Genomic DNA, 21,783 nt, shown 5'->3' on the forward strand with positions numbered 1-21,783 from the left:
CTTGCTTCATGCTTCTGCACGTGGAAATCCAGTTTTCCCAGCGCCATTTATTGATAGACTGTCCTTGCTCCAGGGATTGGTTTTAGATCCTTGATCAAATATAAGTTGGCTGTAGATGTTTGGATTGCTTTCTGGTGTTTCAATTCTATTCCATTGGTCTATCCATCTGTTTCTGTACCGGTACTGTGGGGAACAACTTGGACTAGACTAAGTTACTGGAATTAAGACTTATTCTATGCATCTGCTCTCCCACAATATGGCGCTGGGAGAGGAGCAAACAGCTTTTACACAGCTCCTCCAGTTCAACCAGTAACCTGCAGGAGCTGATCTTGCTCCTGATTGGAGGAGAGCAGCGTACTCGGCGTGTGGGTAGCAGAGTTGGGATTGGTGGAAGAGGACTATAAAGGAGGAGAGAGACAACATGCACGAGGAACATCTAAGGGGAACATCCGAATTACATCTGAGCAGCCCCCGAGAGAGCTGGCCGGCGGTGTGCCGCTCCCCCATGGAAGTGGGGAAAGTGGCAGGGGGAACCGCCCTTCCACGGAGGTGGAAGGACGGTAGCCAACCTGGGAAGAACCAGCAGCAAACCCAGGAAGGGCCGAGCAGACAAAAGAACAACGCAGTGTCTAGTGTCGTTCCTCCGTGAAGAGGGGGAGCAACACAGTACCATGCTGTTTTGATTACAACTGCCCTGTAGTATGTCCTGAAATATGGTGTTGTGATGCCTCCGGCTTTGCTTTTGTTGTACAAGATTGCTTTAGCTATTCAAGGTCTCTTTTGCCTCCATATGAATTTCAGCATCATTTTTTTCTAGATCTGAGAAGAATGTCTTTGGTATCCTGATTGGAATTGCATTGAATCTATAAATTGCTTTTGGGAGAATGGACATTTTGATGATGTTGATTCTTCCAATCCATGAGCATGGAAGATTTTTCCATTTTTTGGTATCCTCTTCTGTTTCTTTCTTTAAGATTTTGTAATTCTCATCGTAGAGATCTTTAACATCCTTGGTTAAGTTTATTCCAAGGTATTTGATTGTTTTTGTAGCTATTGTGAATGGGATTGATCTTAGCAGTTCTTTCTCAGCCGTGGCATTGCTTGTGTATACAAAGGCTGTTGATTTTTGTGCATTGATTTTATATCCTGCCACTTTGCCAAACTCCTCTATGAGTTCCAATAGTCTCTTAGTAGAGTTCTTTGGATCCTCTAAGTAAAGAATCATATCGTCTGCAAAGAGGGATAGTTTGACTTCTTCCTTCTCAATTTGTATTCCTTTGATTTCTTTTTCTTGTCTGATGGCTCTGGCTAAAACTTCCAGAACTATGTTAAATAGCAGTGGTGAGAGTGGGCATCCCTGCCTGGTGCCAGATCTCAGTGGAAATGCTTCCAACTTTTCCCCATTCAATAGGATGCTGGCCATGGGTTTTTCATAAATTGCTTTGATTATATTGAGGAATGTTCCTTCTATACCCAATTTGCTTAGAGTTTTCATCATGAAAGGGTGTTGAATTTTATCGAATGCTTTCTCTGCATCTATTGAGATAATCATATGGTTTTTCTTCTGCAGTCTGTTAATGTGGTGTATCATGTTGATTGATTTGCGAATGTTGAAGCATCCCTGCATACCAGGGATAAATCCCACTTGGTCTGGGTGGATGATTTTTCTGATGTGTTGTATTCTATTGGCAAGAATTTTATTGAGGATTTTTGCGTCTATGTTCATCAGGGATATTGGTCTATAATTTTCTTTCAGTGCTGCATCTTTCTCTGGCTTAGGGATTAAGGTGATGCTGGCTTCATAGAAAGAATTTGGGAGGATTCCCTCTTTTTTGATTGTTCTGAATAGTTTGAGAAGAAATGGGATTAGTTCTTTAAATGTCTGGTAGAATTCAGCAGTGAATCCATCTGGTCCTGGGCTTTTCTTTGTTGGGAGGACCTTTATTACTGTTTCAATTTCTGTTTCAGTTATGGGTCTATTTAGGTTTTCTATGTCTTCATGGTTCAATTTTGGTAGATTGCATGTGTCCAGGAATATCCATTTCTGATAGATTTTCCTGTTTGCTGGCATACAGTCCTTGTAGTAAATTCTGATGATTCTTTTTATTTCTGTGGTGTCTGTTGTTATGGTTCCTGTTTCATCTCTGATTTTATTGATTTGGGTCTTTTCTCTTCTTTTTTTAGTTAGTTGGGCCAATGGGGTGTCAATTTTGTTTATTTTTTCAAAAAACCAGCTTCTCGCTTGGCTAATTTTTTTGTAGTGTTTTTTTGGATTCAATCCTGTTAATTTCTTCTCTGATTTTAATTATTTCTCTTCTCCTACTAGATTTGGGTTTGGTTTGCTGCAGTTTTTCTAGGTCCCTGAGATGCGCTGAAAGCTCATTTATTTGATGCCTTTCCAATTTCTTGATATAGGCACCTATTGCTATAAACTTGCCTCTCAGTACTGCTTTTGCTGTATCCCATAAGTTTTAATATGTTGTGTTGTTATCCTCATTTACTTCCAGAAAGTTTCTGATTTCTCTTTTGATTTCTTGAATGACCCAGTGTTCATTCAGGAGCATGTTGTTCAGTCTCCATGTGTTTGCATACTTTCTAGGGTTTCCGGAGTTGCTAATTTCCAGCTTCATTCTGCTGTGGTCTGAGAAGCTGCATGGTATGACTCTAATTCTTTTAAATTTGCTGAGACTTGCTTTATGGCCTAGTAGGTGATCAATCCTAGAGAAGGTTCCATGCACTGCTGAGAAGAATGTGAAGTCTTTAGATGTAGGATTGAAAGTTCTGTAGATATCTGTTAGATCCATTTAGGCAATAGTGTCGAATAAATCTGCTGTTTCCTTGTTGATCTTCTGTCCGGATGATCTGTCTATTTCTGAGAGTGGAGTATTGAAGTCCCCCAGTACTATTGTATTGGAATCTAAATCTCCCTTTAAGTCCCTTAACATATCTTTTAAATAGACCGGTGCCCTGTAATTAGGTACATATACATTTATAATAGTTACATCTTCCTGTTGAATTGAACCTTTAATCATTATATAGTGTCCCTCTTTGTCTCTCTTAACAGTTTTTGTATTAAAGTTTATTTTGTCTGATATTAATATGGCTACACCTGCTTTTTTGGTTTCTGTTGGCATGGAATATCTTTTTCCAACCTTTCACTTTCAGTCTGCATGCATCTTTGTCAGAGAGATGTGTTTCTTGTAGGCAACAAATAGTTGGGTTGTGTTCTTTGAGCCAATCAGCCAATCGGTGTCTTTTAACTGAAGAATTAAGACCATTAATGTTTAATGTGACTATTGATACGTAGTGACTTTGCCCTGCCATTTTCCCAGAGATATTTTCTAGTATATGCATTGAGCTTCCCATGCTCTTTTACTGGTAGGTTTTCTTCCTTTACCTTCTTTCATATTGATGGCCGTGTTTCTGTGTTTCTGAGTGTAGCACATCTTTAAGTATCTTTTGCAGGGCCGGATGAGTGGCGGCAAAGTCTTTCAATTTCTGTTTGCTATGAAAGGTCTTTATTTCACCTTCATTCACAAATGAGAGCTTGGCAGGATATAATATTCTGGGCTGGCAATTTTTCTCTCTTAGCACCTGTGCTATGTCTCACCATTCCCTCCTAGCCTGTAGTGTTTCTGATGAGAAGTCTGCTGTGAGTCTAATTGGACATCCTCTGAGAGTAATCTGACGTTTCTCTCTTGCACATTTTAGGATCTTTTCTTTATGTTTCACTGGGGTAAGTTTAATTACCACGTGTCGTGGTGAGGATCTCTTTTGGTCATGTTTATTGGGGGTTCTATGAGCTTCCTGTACTAGGATGTCTCTGTCCTTCTCCAAACCTGGAAAGTTCTCTGCTAGTATCTCACTAAAAAGGCCTTCTAATCCTTTCTCTCTCTCCATGCCTTCAGGAACTCCTAGAACTCGAATGTTGGTTTTTTTAATAGTATCCTGTAGATTCCCAACAATATTTTTTAGATTTCTAATTTCCTCTTCTTTGGTTTGACTGTATGTTTTCCTGTGCTCTGTCTTCTAAGTCCGATATTCTCTCTTCTGCTTCACCCATTCTGTTTTTAAGGCTTTCTAATGTGTTTGTCATTTGATCTATTGAGCTCTTCATTTCATTTTGATTCCTCTTCACTATCACACTTTCCTGTGTTACTAGTTTCTGCGTTTCATTTTGATTCTTCCTTAAAATTTCATTTTCACGAGAGAGATTTTCAATCCTGTCCAATAAGGATTTCTGTAGTTCAAGGATTTGCTTTTGAAAACTTCTAAATGTTCTTATCATAATTTTTTTGAGATCCGGTTCTTGCATTTCTTCTATCTCATCATCTTCATAATCTTGGCTTGGGGTGTTTTGTTTATTTGGAGGCATCATAGTGTCATCGTTGATCTTGTTCCCTTGATTTCTGTGTTTGTTGCTTGGTATAGTTAATTCTTCTGTTGTCACTGTGCTTTTTTTTTTATTTTATACTATGTCTGTGTTAAGTGGACTGCCTGCTGTTGGAGGAGACTTGGAGGCTTGAGATGGGTGTGGCCTGAGAGCTCTGCTTGGTTCTTCCGGGTTATGGGTGTGCAAAGGTGACACCCTCAGGTTATGCATGGTAAATCTCTATTTATTTATTTATTTATTTAATTCAGGAGGTACGTAATACCGCACCGCACGGGCACGGCTGTGCAGAATTGATGGTATTTAGCTTCCGATCTCTGGCTTCTACCCAAAGAGTCTGTGCAGGCTCTGTTTCTCCTCTGGACTCCCACTGGGTTGCCTAGGCTACTGAACTGTAGTGACTCAGTTCCTTAGCTCTCCCCTTTTGTTATGTAAATCCAGAGTGGGGGCCTGCTCTTTGTCTCTTGCAAACCTTGCAAACTCTTGCAAACTTGCAAACCTTGCAACCTTGCAACCTTTGCAAGGCTGGTGCAGAGAGAAACCCCCCACCTTTTTTCCTTCTCTCCTGTAGTCAGTCTGGTGAACTTTCCCGCTCCCCTCTAGATTCTGACTGCCGTTTCCCCGCCAATATCTCGGGTTACTGAGCTCACCTCCCCTTCCAGCGCTGATGTGTGGACTTGGAGCCCTGGGTGTCCCAACTCTCCCCGCTGGTGTCTGTGTCACATCCACTCCCCTTCCTACACTGGTGCGCAGACCCTGCAGCTCCCGCGGCTCGGCTTCCGTACGGTGGGCAACCTTGTTCTCCCAGTAGGTCCTCCGAGTCACAGCCACTAGATCCAGAAGAGTTTCCTCTGCAATTTTTTCCTGATCCTTTTTCTGAGGCTACCATAACTCCACTTTTATTAAACTAAATTTTCCCAGACTATCGGTGTGCGCCCTCACTATTCCGCCATCTTGGCTCCACCCCCTGACTATCGTATTTCTAAACAAAAACTCCCAAGAGTGAGAGTCTGCTTTGCCCAGCTTGTCCTGGATTGCTCAGAGTTTGTATCCTACCCTAGAGCCTGGCCAGCCTGTTGATGACCTGTCTCCCCTGGGGTCAGGTGCACACCTCTGGCTGTAACCTGGAATGGAAAATGGGAACCCGTGGCCAGGTGGCACAAAACCTGCCTCTACCTCCACCTTACTGACAGGCAAACTTCAGCTCAGAAGACTAATGCCACTACATGAATGAAATTCTCACGGATTCCTATGAAACCTGCCAGAGAGAAATGAAGCACTTTGAAAAAGATGGTGAAAAGAGGCAGCAGATGACTAGGGAAAAAGGGATACAGAAAAGAAATGCAGTGATTCAGAGGAGGAGATAGGTGGCCAGGGCAGTGTGAGAAAGAGGAACCTCTGCTGGGGAGGGAGCTGACTGGGGCAGAGTCCCTTTACTCATGGGGCTCCTGCACTGAGAAGAAAGACAACCCTCTGAGTCCATGTTGTGTTGGACACGACAGTAGCTCAGCACCAACATGTGGTCAGGCTCTTGGTTGAGTGGAAAGAGATGCAGGTGTGGAAGGATTAAAGTAGCTGGGAAAGAAAGACGTTGTTTTAGCTGCCAGGAGGAAGCAAAGGCACTCTAAACAGAGGACGGCACATGGGCAGAGAAGCATCAAACTGTGTGAGTCTTCTAGAACATGGAGTGCAAGGAGTAGAAGACAGCTAATGAAGCTGTACATGTGATGGAGAACCTTACCTGGAAAAGCCTGGTCATGAACTTGGCCAAACAAGATGAACTACTGACAGTTTAAGCAGAGAGAAGACGTGACCAAGCTTCAGTCTTACAAGAGTGCTGATAGCCTAGAAATGGAGAGAGCAAGAGATCAACTGGGAGGTCCAGACTCAGCAGCAACCTGGGGGATTGGGTATCTAACAGGTGGGGCAATGCAGCGGGGCTTAGATTCCCCCTTTCAGCTTGTAGGCAGAGAAATAGCTCAAGACACATGAGCACAATGGGAAAACAGGCTCCCCCTTTCTAGTGAGACAGTTTCTACCATCAGACTGTTTCCACTGATGGTGGCCTATGTGCCCTCTGCCTCACCATGCCTTTAAACATGTAGCACATTCCAGGGCAGGTGTCCTCTATAGAACTCTATCCATGGTAGACACAGGCAAGCTAAGTCCAGCCTAATGCACCTTTGTCTGAAAACCTGTGAGACTAAGTCTGCTCTTGTATCACTCTGGTTGTACATCTTCCCCCAAAACTCTAACTCCTCCCTGCACAATGTGATGCTAGCATCCTCTTTATGGGACAGGGAGCCAAGGAATTTTATACCTAGGAAAAGCTATGAGTTTGTAGGCACGGCAAGTATTGTGGTAGTGAGAGACTTAGAGACTAGGGCCAAAGTCTCTAACCATGATCTAGGCATCATGAGTTAATACGCCATCTCAGAGGATTGTCTCAAGTCTGTCTGCTTTAACCCTGTGTCAGACAGTTATGGTTTATCTGATGCTCTGTAAGAACAATATAAATTTACCAGATTTTCTCCAAGTCAAGAATTCAGGGGTAGCTCCGGCAGCTCTGGCTCTGGGTCACTCAAAAGGTTCTCAAGCTATTAGCCAGAGCTGCAGGCATCAGAGAGCTTAACTGAGGCTGGTAGATCTACCTCCCAAGTGGCTCACCCACTCATCTTCAGGGGAAGTTGGTGCTGGCTGTTGGAGGGATGCCTCAGTGTCTCCCATTAGGGGGCCTGTTCACATGCTATTTGGTGGCGTGTCCTCACACCATAATGGCTGGCTCCCTTTGGAGGGAGTGGTCTGAGGACAAAGAGACGGATGATACTTTTTATGAACTAGCCTCAGAAGTACAGGGCATTATCCCTGCCAATAGTATGGTCGAGAAGTCAAGGATTCAATCTCTTGAAGAGAGAAGGGTTAAAGAATTTATAAATATATAGTGAAACCTCTTGCACACAGGTTAAAAAAAAATTTCCCCACTATTACTCTCACTCTTTCAGTACTTCACTTCTGACCCCTGCTGGGGGGGGGGGGGCAGTTCCCACACTAAGCAATTCTGCAATTCTCTGTGAATGCCAAGTGGGCATTCTATAATTCAATTCAATTATGACACAGTTAGTGTCAGGTCGCACAAGCTAAGGGCTTAGTCCCACAAGCTGACCTTACTTCAGGTGCCAATCAAAAATCCAGTTTGCCACCTGTGCTTCTGACTGGGTAGCTGTAAATCCGGATTCCTGTGACATCCCTCTTTGGGCACAATCACTTGCTAGAATCCAGAAAAATAGTTACTTAGTCTTGCCAACTGATCAGAAAGGATGATGTAAGGATGCAAATAAGCAACCAGATGAAGACACACATCCGCGTGGGTCTGGAAGGCTCCCATGGAGTCAGGGTGTTCCACCCTGCCAACACAGGGACGTATGCCTCCACCTGGGGGCTCCCCTATGCCAGCTGTCCTGAGTCAATCTCCAAGACACAGGCACCTACTTTAACAAGGCTCCGTGTGCTCTCTACACTCCTGAGGTGTTATAGGGAAGGCCAGGAGAAAGCAGAGGCCCTCTGGCTACTTCAAGGCTAGAGGTCAGCAGGGAGATGAGGGTGGGGAAGACAGAGCAGGGCGAGGAGGACTGGTGTCTGGCAAAGTCTGGAAGGCACAATGTTAACATTGCTTTGCAGCTTCCCATCCTGGAAGCCAGGGCCTCCCACGTCCAGGGCAACAGGCTCCACTGGCTCTGGCTCCTGACATCCTGGTGGGATTGGGAAGCTGCAGAGTCTTGGAGAACGCAGTAGGGAGCAGCACCCCCATTCAAGAAGAGGAAGACGCCGAGGATGGAACAGAAGCGGAAACAGGGCTTCAAGCTGAAGCTTTAAGTGTTGGCGGGTACTGCTGGAAAGAGGGTTTTGCACCACGCTGTAGCTGTGTGGGCTTGCAGGGTGGAAGGAAATGAAGGGTATGAAATCTCCATGTGGATGAGAGCCACACCCCAAGGAAGGCAGAGCAATAAAAGGCACCTGGGTCCCTGACACATGAGCCAAAACACTAGCCCCGGACATCCTCACCACGTCGTTACTCAAGAGCCCAATAAACTGATTTTTTATTTTAACCTACTGTTGTGTGGGTCTCTGTTGTAGCACCTGAACCTACAACCTCATCAGTGTTAGCTCTGGTCACAGTAACGCTATGTCATACACCATCCCAAAACACAGAGTGGGTTACAATCACCATTCTTTCAGCTCTGTAGGTCGTGGTGATACAGGTAGGAAAAAGCCAGCTGGGTTAGGTTGAACTTGGATGGAAAGTGAAGGCAGGTGGCTACAAGATGGGGAGAAGGGTTTCTAATGAACATTGAGCCTGCATGCTGTTAAAGCAGACTTTGCATAAAGGCCAACTGAAATAAGTGCAGAGAGCAGGCCTTATACAAGCGAAGGGTTGCATTTAACAGACATGCAATTGAGAATCAAAAAAAGCCTGGAACCTAAAAAATGTTAGGAGAGAAGAGTTTTGAGACTCTAAATGCACAAAACACAGACACCTGGGATTGTAAATGAGCAGAGCTAAGTGGTGAAGCCAGGGACTGCGACCTAACAAGTCCAGGGCTACAATAACAGGGACAGTGTTCAAGATGGGCCCAAAACTCATAAAGTGCTGACCCAAAGGAATTTTGGGGAGGGAGGACACCTGGGCAGATTCTAGCCAAATGGGCAGAGTGAACTAAGCAAGATGGGATCACAGCAAAATGACCATTCAACAGTTTCTTTATTCACCCTGTCCCGTGTTTTCATACTTCAGCTGCACGAGACAGTCAACCCGGGTGACTGAGGACACCTAGGACATGTGTGCCTGATCATCTCCACAGTTTTGCTCGAGTGCTGTGCTGGCAGGGCTGGCTCTGCTTCTCACACGGGTCTGCCGATCAGCCATGGCGGCTCTGGTCACAGGTATTCACTCTGGGGCCCAGGCTGGCCGAGGCAGCTGCTCCCCGAGAGCAGCTCTTCTCACAGTGAAGGCAGAAGCACATGAGGGCCACAGAAACTCACGCGGCCCCTCCAGCCTAGGCTCAGAACCACTATGTCTTCATTGCTTCTTCATCACATGGGCCACAGCAAGCCACAGTCTTCCCACAATGAGACTACGGCAAGTGTGCGGATCAGGGAGGGGCGAGGAATTGGGGCCAATAAGTGCGTCTACTCCACTGTGATGAACCCTGGTTTGAAGGTTACATGACCTGGGCCCACTCTTCTAGGGGTTGCCTGGAAATGAGTGTAGTAAAAGGCACTGTCCATCCCTCACCCCCAGTTTTCTGTTAGGTCAGGAATCCTGAAAAGGCAGCCTTCCTTCTCCACAAAGCCCCTGTGCCCTTCCCTCAATGCCTAACATCCAGTCTGCCCCCAAGGATGACGCAGCAAGATTGCTGAGTGCGTTTTAGATGGTCCCTTTATTCCCCCCCACTGCACCACTATATGAATCATTAGGAAATATAGTCTAACATCCTAAAGCCCAGCAGCCAGTGCACTAGGTATCCACCCAAAATGCTCTTAAGAGATTGTTCCATTGAAGCTGAGTCTGTAGCCAGAACTGACACCAAATAGTGCATCTACTGCCTCGTGGGGACCTCAAGAAGAAGGAGCTAGGGCCAGTGCTGTGGTGTAGCAGGCTAAGACACCTGCAGTGCCAGCATCCCATGTGGACACAGGTTCAAGCCCCAGCTGCTCCACTTCTGATCCCATTCCCTCCTAATGTACCTGGGAAGGCAGTAGAAGAATGACCCAAGTCCTTGTGCCTCTGCACCCAAGTGGGAGACCCGGAGGAGCTCCTGGCTCCTAGCTCCAGCCTGGTCCAACCCCAGCTGTTGTTGCAGCCATTTGGGGAGTGAACTAGCAGATAGAAAATCTCTCTCACTCTCGCTCACTCTCTCTCTCTCTCTCTCTGCCTTTCAAATAAATACATTAAATCAGGAAGAGGAAGAAGCAGTGGCAGCAGCAGCAACAGCTGGAGATCGGAACAGGTTAGTGAAATTTCTTTCTCTAGAGGCCATTTGGACCTGGGAAATTTTCTTTTTTAAAAAGCTTTTTATTTACTTATTTGAGAGGTAGAGTTACAGACAGTGAGAGGGAGAGGAGACAGAGAGAAAGGTCTTTCTTCCGCTGGCTCAGTCCCAAATGGCCACAAAGGCCAGAGCTGTGCCAGTGCAAAGCCAGGAGCCAGGAGCTTCTTCCAGGTCTCCTGCATGGGTGCAGGGACCCAAGGATGTGGGCCATCTTCTACTGCTTTCCCAGGCCACAGCAGAGAGCCGGATTGGAAGAGGAGCAGCTGGGACTCGAACCGGCATCCATATGGGATGCTGATGCCACAGAGGATTAACCTACTGCATCACAGCGCTGGCCCCTGGGACCTGGGAAATTTTAAAGTTTCTCACAAGCAGAAATATCCTAAGAGGCAGGCTATCTCAAGGCCCAAAATTAGCCAGAGATCCACATGGCTTCAGGACAACTGAGAGGCAGTGAGAGTCACCACCAGTGAGCAGTTACCCCACTGCTGCACAATGCCCCTTGGCCACTCAGCCACAGGTGCTCCACCTTAACTGCCGTCTTTCTCGGAAGACCTTGCTCTTTAAAGGAGAACCATTAAAAAAGACCAACCACTGCTGAATTCAGGGCACAGGCCACGTACACTGAATGTATTTTAGGGCAGTGGCTCATGATAAATTGTTTCCCAAGTTCCTCAAAGGTACTGGTTAGTGTCAAGCTCTCTCGGGCCCAGGCTGATAACTATGAAGTGTGGGGAATTTCAGTTGTTGGGAGGTACTTGGTTATGATACATGTGGACTCTTAGGGCTTATTATAAAAGTGATGGCCTATGGCTCTCCAGACTGAGAAAGGATTGCCTTTGTGAATAATAAGAGGATGCAGCAGTTATAAAAAATTAATAGACTGTGACAGTCTGTCTCCTAGATATATAGGTGTGTTAAGTGAACAAAGCCCTATGGTAGTGTGTGGGTAAAGCATGCTACTATCCTAGTTTTCTGTTGCTACAGCAAAATACCTAAGACTGAGTGATTTATAAAGAAGCTCGTTTGGCTCATGGTTCTGGACCTGGTTAGTCCAAGACCATGATGCAGACTTCTGCTCAGCATCTGCTGGGGCCCCTCTTACTGCATTAGAACACGACACAGAGCATCACATGCTGGGACACAGCACGTATGCTGGCGCAGGTCCCTCTTTCTAAAATGCTGCTAATGCCGATGGGGCTTCCTCTGTCCTGACCTCATCCAATCCTAAGTACCTCCCACAGCCTCTACCTCCAAACACCATCAACACAGGAGATTTGGAATTCAGTTTCTTTCTTTTTTTTTTTTTTTTTTTTTTTGACAGGTAGAGTTATAGTTAGAGAGAGAGAGAGAAACAGAGAGAAAGGTCCTCCCTCCGTTGGTTCTCCCCAAATGGCCGCCACAGCCGGCACCGCGCTGATCCAAATCCAGGAGCCAGGTGCTTCCTCCTGGTCCCCCAAGCACCCGGGCCATCCTCCACTGCCCTCCCGGGCCATAGCAGAGAGCTGTGACTGGAAGAGGAGCAACTGGGACTAGAACCCAGCACCCCTATGGGATGCCAGTGCTGCAGGTGGAGGATTAATTCTGGCGCTGGCCCCGGAATTCAGTTTCTAATATGTGAACTTTGTGAGGACACAGTCCAACAACAGCAACTACTGTGTGCTCTGCATTATCTGTATAGAACTTTAGGATCCAATACAGCAGCCACTAGCCACATACGGCTGTTTAAATGTAAATTTGAAAGTCAAAGCTCACAAGTCATCACACTCAGCCATCTTTTTTTTAACTTTTACTTAATTATTTTCATTTGAGGTGAAAGGCAGAGAAATGGAGACAGAAGGGACATATCTTCCATCTGCTGGTTCACTTCCCCAAATGCCTGCAACAGCTGGGGCTGGGCCAGGCAGAATCCAGAAGCCCAGATTTCAGTCCAGGTCTCCCACATGGGTGGCAGGAACTAAGCACTTAAGCCATCATCTGCTGCCTCCCAGAGTCTGCATTTGCAGGAAGCTGAAATCAGAAGCAGAACCATGATCTGAACCAGGCATTCTGACCTGAGATGTGGTCATCCAAGTGCCAGCTGTAACACTGAGCCCAAGGCTCACCCCAGAGTAGGGGTTTCCAAAAGGAAAGTGAAGGGCCTTCTCAGATCAAACCAAAGGTTGAGGAGCCTCCCAGAACAACAGAGAAAGAGAGAGAGAGAGAACCAGGAAGTGGCATAATCAGAACCTATGTGTTCATGTGTAACCCTCTAGCAACCCCATAGCCTTGAAATACCCCATCAGAATGTAGGTAACCATATGAGGCGGACAAAGAAAGTAAGAGTGTGTGTAAAGCTATGACCCGCTTTGCTCCGGGCTCAGCCTTTGACTGCTTTCCTGCTATGAGCTTCGGTGTCCTGCCTGTCCGAGAACCCCACAACATTTCTAGGGGCTTGTGTCCAGGATTCAGAGATGGGGTTTCCACCTCTTTTGTTGCTGGGGTACGATACCCCCACCCCAGGATGCTGAGAGAGGTGACCTTGCCTGGTGCCAGTGGGCAGATTAATCCATAGGTGACTCACCATCCTGCTGTGCCAGGGTAGGGCCCTGGGAGCACAGAGGAACCCAATGAGGCACGAGGAACCAGCCAAGGGAAAGACAGCTGCCAAAGGCAAGGGGGCGGTTGGAATGGTGGGAGGAAAAAAGGTAACAAGCCGGGTTCCCTCATTTTGGTTTCAGTGAGCCTGCCCCTAAGAGGCAGAAGGGCAGCTTGATGCCGTCCACTCCCAGAGTTACCAGAGTACTCTACGTCACAGGAGACAGGAGAAGAAACTGCAACTGGGGGCTGACACTGCGGCTTAGCAGGTAAAGCCACTGCCTGCAGTGCCAGCATCCCATATAAACACCAGTCCGAGACCTGGCTGCTCCACTTCCAATCCAGCTCTCTGCTGTGGCCTGGGAAAGCAGAAGATGGCCCAGGTCCTTGGGCCCCTGCACCTGCATGAGAAACCTGCAGGAGGCTCCTGGTTTCAGATGGGCACAGCTCCAGCTGTTGCAGCCAATTGGGGAGTGAACCAGTAGTGGATGGAAGCCTCTCTCTCTCTCTCTCTCTCTCTCTCTCTCTCTCTCTCTCTCTCTCTCTCTCCCTCTCTGGTTTGTAGCATGTTACCTCTGCCCCTCTGCTGGGAGAGGGGATGAGGAAGGCCAGTTGTCTATCGGCCAGGGCAACAATACTCAAGTTGATAGAGGCAGGCATATGGATTAAACTGATTAGATTTAGGAGCTGGAGACCACGCCTTCAGCCTGCCCCCTTTTGTGATCTCATGCCAATACCTGACCTCACCTGTACACCCACCTGCCAATCAGACTACGTAACCACTCCCCTGTGAAGTGAGTGAAAGGCCTGGAGCACGGTGGGCCCTCCCTTGCCGTTCTTTACCTCCAGGTGTGGGGCCTCTTGGCCGAGCTGGGCTACCTGTAGCTGCTCCTAATCACACACTTTGCTCCACGTGGCTCCCAGCCTGCTCTCTGCCTGGTATGGACCCAGCCTGTGCTTCCAGACTTCTTCTAAATAAAGCCCTCACTTTCTGTGTATTTCTTTCACTGAATAAACGTTAAAAACTTACCATGTCATTGGCGCAGCGCTGGTTGTAGCGGCCATTTGGGGAGTGAACCAACGGAAGGAAGACCTTTCTCTGTCTCTCTCACTGTCTGTAACTCTAGCTGTCCCCCAGCGCCGTCCCCGCCGCCAACGCCGCCGCGGCGGGGGGCACTCGCCTCCCGCCGCCTGCCCGGCCGGAGCCCGGACCCGGGCCGGGCCGGCGCCTGCGAGGCCGCTCCCGCTGCGGGCCTGCCCGGCCGGGAGCGGACGCGGGGCCGCAGCGCGGTTCTTTGTGCGCCGGCCGGGGAGCGGCAGGACGCGAGCCAGGCCGCCTCCCGCTCGCCGCTGTGGAGCTCCGAGCCCGAGGCCGAAGAGGGCTGCCGGCGGGGCACGGCCGGGCCCCCCTCTCGGCGGCGGCGCCCCGGGCCGGCTCCATTTTGTGCGGGGAGCCGGCCGGCTGGCGGGGGGCGCGCGGCCCGGGGGTCCCCGACCCTGCCCCCTCGGCCCCCGCGGGGCGCCCCGCAGCCTCCCGCTCGTCGGTCCGCGGGGGCCTGGCCGGGCCCGGCCGCTTTGTCCGCCCGCACACTCCGGCGCCGCGCGGCGGGCGGGAGACGGGCGTTGGGCGCGGGGGTTGGCGCCGCACGTGCGGGACTGACAGGTCGCAGGCTCGGCGGTGGGGCCCCGGGCCACGCCGCGCACCTGCGTGGGGGAGGCGGCGAGGTCCCCGGGAGGCAGGAATGGCGTTGGTGTCCCGCAGTCTGGTTTGCACATAAAGAATGCAGCCATCTGGCGGCTTGTGGTCCCTGGACTTGCCCCGAAGGTGGGAAGGAAGCCGTTCGGATTGCACTAAGGTTTTGATCATCGCTGGTGGGAGGCAGGAGGATAGGCAGGGGCTCACGGAGCAGTAGTCTCCGAGAACAAAGAATTCCAGAGCACCCACAAATTGTAATCTCGCCCGAAGTACTAGAACAAGATGCTAGAAACACGGGTTGGAATTGGGCAGAGATTAGACACCTTTTTAGAAAGGTGCTCTGAGCACCACTGGCACCACTGGCACCACGGTTCTGACAGTACTTCATGACAACAGACGGTGACAGTTCTACCACAGATGCTTCTCAACTGGGAATTTCTACAGACTGCACTGGGGGGAGCCACTACGTGATACAGCCTCACGATGATACTGAGGACAGCATGAATGATCATGAAGACACAAATGGTTCAAAAGAAAGTTTCCTAGAACAAGATATGTATCTTCAATTGCAAATGTGGCTAGGATAACGAAGAATGCCACACCTCAAACAGGAAAGATTGCAACAGATGCCAAAGAATGTGTTCAAGAATGTGTGAGTGAGTTCTTAGCTTTATAGCATCTGAAGCAAGTGAAAGAGAAACGGAAGACGATCAATGGAGAAGACATTCTCTTTGCCATGTCCACCTTGGGCTTTGCCAGTTATGTGGAACCTCTGAAATTGTACCTTCAGAAATTCAGAGAGGCTATGAAAGGAGAGAAAGGATTTGGTGGAGCAGTCACAGCTACAGAAGGACTAAGAGAAGAGCTTACTTACAGAGGAGGCATTCACTAACCAGTTACCAGCTGGCTTAATAGCTGCGGATGGTCAGCAACACAATGTTATGGCTTATACAACATCATATCAACAGCTTTCTGGTGTTCAACAAATTCAGTTTTCATGATCTGAAGAAATTATGGGATGGAAGTGTAGAGAAGCAAGAGTCTGATTCTGGAACAGACATCAGAAGAAAATGACGTGAAAAAATGTCTCTTTGTACATTAAATAGCTGTAATGTAGCTTCCTGATGCTTGACTAACTGAGGTGTTAATTCTGACTTGAGAATCTTTTTCATGAATGATTTTAAAGAAAAATTTGGATTTTAAAGGTATTAAAATATTTTTGTTTTGTACAAGAAAAAAAAACTCTACCTGTCAAATAAAAAAGAATTTTTTTAAATCTTACCATGTCACCTGGTTTATTGGAGTTGATATTCAGAATTCTTATCTGAATAGACAGCAAGAACTCTCAAAATATTAATACTAAATTTATTAATAAGGCTATTCAATAACAAAGTCTCCCAGATATAAGCTAACAATTTCCAGTGGGCTTGTCACCGTGGCACACAGGCCCTGGCCCACAGTCACCCTTGGGAACTGTCTTGCAGCTGCCTGAATACATGTCTGTTTCAGAGACGGTCCCAAGTAGTTGACTGTTGATTAGGTGCCTATGTTTGCTGGGTGGGAAAAAAAAAAAACTTGCTTGTAAAACCCTTTTGTCCTAAAGTAAAATTGCTAGATTAGTTTAGACTGAAAAGGGAAAGATAAGACAGAATTACCTAAAGGCTTCAGTAAGTTACCAAAGGTATAAAAAGTCCCATAACATTAGAAAAAAAATTTGAGAAAAATACTGTTTACAGGGTTTTCTAAAAGTAAACATTGGGGCAGGTGCTGTGGCACAGCGGGTTAGCACCCTGGCCTGAAGCGCCAGCATCCCATATGGGCGCTGGTTTGAGAGCCAGCTGCTCCACTTCTGATCCAGCTCTCTGCTATGGCCTGGAAATCAGTAGAAGATGGCCCAAGTCCTTGGGCCCCTGCACCCACGTGGGAGACCCAGAAGAAGTTCCTGGATCCTGGCTTGGATCAGTGCAGCTCCGGCCATTGTGGCCAACTGGAAGGTGAACCAGCGGATGGAAGACCTCTCTCTCTCAGACTCTCCTCTCTCTAACTCTGACTTTCAAATAAATAAATAAATCTTTAAAGGTAAACATTAATGTCAAAGGTAAAGTTATATAAAATTAAAGTCTAATCTGCTAAAGCAATGAGGTTTTTAAAATATATGCATAAAAATATCAATATGTTAACAAATCTAAAAATTGTTTTTTAAAGATTTATTTATTTATTTGAAAGTTGGAGTTAAACAGAGAGAGAAGGAGAGCTAGAAGCAGAGAGAGAGAGGTCTTCCATCCGCTGGTTCACTCCCCAATTGACCGCAACAGCTGGGGCTGCGCTGATCTGAAGCCAGGAGCCAGGAGCTTCTTCCAGGTCTCCCACATGGGTGCAGGGATCCAAGGACTTGGGCCATCCTCTGCTGCTTTCCTAGGCCACAGCAGAGAGCTGGATTGGAAGTGAAGCAGCCGGGACACGAACTGGTGCCCATACGTGATGCCAGCACTGCAGGTAGCGGCTTTACCTGCTATGCCACAGCACCAGCCCTAAAAATTGTCTTGATCTTAAACTTTAAAATCTGTTTTTGCAAACAACTGCAATATCTCCTTTCAATAATTTTCTTCTTGATTGGTTATTCTCTGACAATTTTCCAGTCAGAAAGTTCTTTTCTGGTTCTGACTGAAAAGCGCTGAGTTTTTTAAGAGTTAAAAGAGGAGGTGTCACTTTCGGCAGACATGGGGGGGGGGGTCTTCTATCCACTGTATCATTCCCTAGATGGCCACAATGGCTGGATCTGTGCCAATCCAAAGCCAGGAGCCAGGAGCTTCTTCTAGGTCTCTCACATGGATGCAGGGGCCCAAGGACTTGGGCCATCCTCTACTGCTTTCCCAGGCCACAGCAGAGAGCTGGATTGGAAGTAGAGCAGCCAGGACTCACACCTGTGCACATATGGGATGTCAGCATTGCAGGTGGCAGCTTTACCCACTACACCACAGAGCCGGCCCCCTCTTAGTGATTTTCTGGTTGATCGATCAATTAATGAAAATGGAGTGCTGAAATCCCCATTACTATTGCATTGGAGTCTATGTTTCCCTTTTGATACATTAACATTTCTTTTAAAAAGCCAGGTTACCTGTAATCAGGTGCATATACAGTTATAATAGTCACATCTTCCTGTTGAATTGATCCCTAAATCATTACATAGTGCCCTGCTTCATCTCTTTTAACAGTTTTTGTATTAAAGTCTATTTTATCTGACATTAGGATGGTTATACCAACTCTTTTTTGGTTTTTTTTTAGCATGGACATTTTCCATCCTTTCACTTACAATCTGTGTGTATCTATGTTGGTGAGATGTGTTACTTGCAGGCAGCAAATAGATGGGCCTTGTTTTTTAAACCATTCAGCCAGTCTGTATCTTTTAATTGGAGAGTTGAGGCCATTTACATTCAAGGTGACTATTGATAAGTAACAACTTGGCCCTCGTATTTTTCCAACAATATCCCTATTATTTACTTTGGATTTCTTTTTTACCTTTACTGGGGAGATTTTGCCTTCACCTGCTTTCATAGTGGTGACCATGTTTCTGTGTTTCTGTGCATAGCACATCCTTAAGCATTTTTGTAAGGTGGGACAAGTGACAATTTCAATTTGTTATGGAAGGTCTTTATTTCACCTTCATTCATAAATGAGAGCTTTGCAGGGTACAGTATTCTGGGTTAACAGTATTTTTCTCTTAAGGCTTGTACTGTCTCTCCATTCTCTCCTCACTATTCTCTCTGGATGTGGTAGAACTTAATAGCCAGCTATTCCCTACACCTTCTCAAGTAGCCACCGAGTCCCCAAGGTCTCAGCATACAAGGATCTCACAGTCGCCAAGTCCAGAGGGCACTGCTGGTGCAGGTGCCCCTCTGTCCCTTGTAGCTGCCCAGTCACCTCCCAGCCAAGCTCTGAGGCAGTGGGGGCCGAGAGCTGTTCCCTCCGCTAGAAGCTCTGGATCACATGCACACACGAGAGCCACTGGCCCAACACCTGCCACTGCTGCCACCCACACTGTGTTCAGGCGCCCCATCTCAGTGAACTGTTATGTGCATGCCTGCAGGCTTCCATAGTTGTTGCCCTTTTGCAAAATAGCACCCGCTTTCTCTCAGCCAGACTGCAGGTTCTGTTTTGGAGACTGGTTTGAATCAAATGTCCCCCTACACTTCCACTGGGACCACAGGTGACTGCCAGCAACCACAGCCCCCATGGCTCCAGTCCAGACCCGTGACATGCTGTCTCTCCTGCTCTATGCCCACAGATCTGTGCAAACTGGCCTCCCCTCCATCTCTACAATGTTGCCAGCTCCAGCCCTCTGCTGCTGCAGCTGCAGCTGCACAGGCTGCACGTGTCAGCACTCCCCACACAGGACCATGCCATTTCACCTCCTCCCCGGGACTTTCAGGCACTTTTCCTCCCAATTCCCAGCCAGGAATGTGCTTCCTACACTTTGCTCCTCACCGTTTACCCCTAGCCCTGCAAAGCATGCTGCTCCATAACCCACCATCTCTATAATGGCTTTTACTTACACCTTGAAACCTGGAATACTGGAGTTCCCTTATTTATAGCTAAGCATTTATACACTGCCTACTACCATGAGGAAAAAATCATAGTGAGGTACAACAATAATTACAAACCTCCACTAGCTTTTCCACACACTGGCACAAGTCTGGTAGAATAATCTGAGGAAAGTTTTCAGTTGACAAAAGCAGTCTTATACAATTCTTTCCTTTCTACTTCATTATACCACTTATCACTTCAGCCCTACGAATTATTCACTTCCTATCCCTACATGAAACAGGATCTAATAATCCATCAGCAATCTCTTCCAATTCATATAAAATTGCATGTCACCCTTACAGTAGAATGTAATATATCCTAGCTCCTCTTATTGTTTTTCTTCCTCACCCTAGTCTTATTTTCTCTGGACCTGCTGGGAGACCCTGACAATAATACCCCAGCAAACCCCCGTATACCCTTCCCCATATTAAACCAGAATAGTCGATCCACCTATGCAATCCTATGATCAATCCCAAATAAACTAGGCAGTGCCCTAACCCTAGTAGCCTCAGTCCTATTTCTACCCATTATTTGTATCTTCAACTATCAAAACAATGAAGCACAATATCCTTCCCTCTAAGCCAAGGCTTATTCTAAATTATACTAGCAAAGCTCTTCACACCCAAGTGAATCAGAGGACCCTTCTTTTCAGACAAACAGAAGCCATTATGTAATTCCTCTAGCTAAAGACGGGAGGAAACCAGGACCAACCTGAAACTACACAGGGGTAAGGTTGTCTAGGAAAAGAATACCAGGGTGAATAAATTTCAAATCCTACCATGGGGTCATGTCAACTTCTGGGCTTGAACAAACAAAAGGGACTAAAAAGAAGAGCAAGACGGGATGAAGCCGAATCATGAACATCGGGAGTAGCAGGGAGTTCCTTCTGAGCTTATCAGGTGTCTATGAGAGGACTGTGACGACTACGACTCTGGACAGAGATTGGTTGTTTGACTTTTTTTTTTTTTTGACAGGCAGAGTGGACAGTGAGAGAGAGAGACAGAGAGAAAGGTCTTCCTTTGCCGTTGGTTCACCCTCCAATGGCCGCCGCGGCCAGCGCGCTGCGGCCGGCGCACCGCGCTGATCCGATGGCAGGAGCCAGGAGCCAGGTGCTTTTCCTGGTCTCCCATGGGGTGCAGGGCCCAAGCACCTGGGCCATCCTCCACTGCACTCCCTGGCCACAGCAGAGAGCTGGCCTGGAAGAGGGGCAACCAGGACAGAATCCGGCACCCTAACCGGGACTAGAACCCGGTGTGCCGGCGCCGCTAGGCGGAGGATTAGCCTAGTGAGCCGCGGCGCCGGCCTGTTGTTTGACTTTTAAAACCAAAAATCACAGAGATTTTTTTTCCACCCACTAACATTTTAGTAACCATTATGTGAAAACCACTGTGAACAAGACTGGGGAAGAACAATGGTCCCTGTCCTCTGTCATATTTTCTTGGCCCAAAAAGTACCACGACTAAAACTATTTCAAGATTTCAAAACATAATTTAAAGGAAAAAAATCAGGCTTATGGAGTCAGGCAAAGTCTTTACAATGTTGCAACTGTCTGTAAAAAGATACTATGTAGTTTGATTAATTCTTAAAATTTTGGAACTTCCTTAAAAAAATCAGGTTGCTTATTCTATCAATAGAATCCTGACAATCCTGGAAACATGAATGAAATGACAGCATAGAAACATGAATGAAAGGTCTAAAGATTTTTAGATGACTGTTCTCTTTTATAAAGCCACACTCACAATGAGAGTGAATTCGGAACCGACTCATGCAGTTAGGGGAATGATGCAGATCTGAGACAGAATCCGAGGTCCATGGGTGACTGGCACCCAACCATCCATTTGGGGGTCCCAGTAAAATGTACTGAGTAGGATGACCTTCAGGGAAAGCTTAATTAGCTGCAGATGCCGGAAGAACCCGGAGACCAAGCAACGGCCGCGAGCAGGAACGTCCTGGCTGAGCAAGTGACTAGAACCATTTTCACAACTCTTGTCCACTAAGTACAACCGTAACCCGCCGGAATACCACGGACACACCAAAATAAGAACACTGGCATGTGGTAGGACCCGTAGTACAATGGCAGGGCACCTTGTTCCCACCCACCAACAGGAGGAGGAGACCAACTTGTGGGACCCCCCCCCACCGCCACGAAGGTGCTTCCTCCGGGATCCGCCTGACCACACCAGGCGCCCTCAGCGTCCGCGCCCCGCGGGCACCGCCGGGACCCCGGGCCACCAGGGGCCGCGCCGCTCCCTCCTCAGAGGCCGAGGCCGCCGGGCGGCGTCTCCGCAGCAGCCCTGCCCGGCCGGGGCTGACCGAGAGGAGCCACGCGGACGCCGGGTCCTCGCTCTCCCTTCCCGGCTCCCGCTCCGGGACGGGGTCAGGGCCGACGGCGCCGCTCCGGCCGCGGACACCGGGACTCGCCAGGCCTGAGGAGCCGGCGCCGCGCAGACGCGGGAAAGCTCTCCGCCCGGCCGAACCCGCGCCCT

At 47.7% G+C, this 21,783-nt stretch overlaps 1 long non-coding RNA gene and 1 pseudogene across 1 annotated transcript in view; one reads left to right on the forward strand and one right to left on the reverse strand.

Moving 5' to 3' along the window:
• Window positions 1-21,783, reverse strand: part of LOC138847926 (uncharacterized) — a 55,441-nt gene that overhangs the window by 33,148 nt on the left and 510 nt on the right. The window lies entirely within an intron of this gene.
• Window positions 14,382-15,955, forward strand: LOC149121306 (nuclear transcription factor Y subunit beta pseudogene; annotated as a pseudogene).

Source organism: Oryctolagus cuniculus, chromosome 17 (genome assembly GCF_051225735.1).
Source record: "Oryctolagus cuniculus isolate XC-2025 breed Fujian yellow rabbit chromosome 17, ASM5122573v1, whole genome shotgun sequence".
Taxonomy (NCBI): Eukaryota; Metazoa; Chordata; class Mammalia; order Lagomorpha; family Leporidae; genus Oryctolagus; species Oryctolagus cuniculus.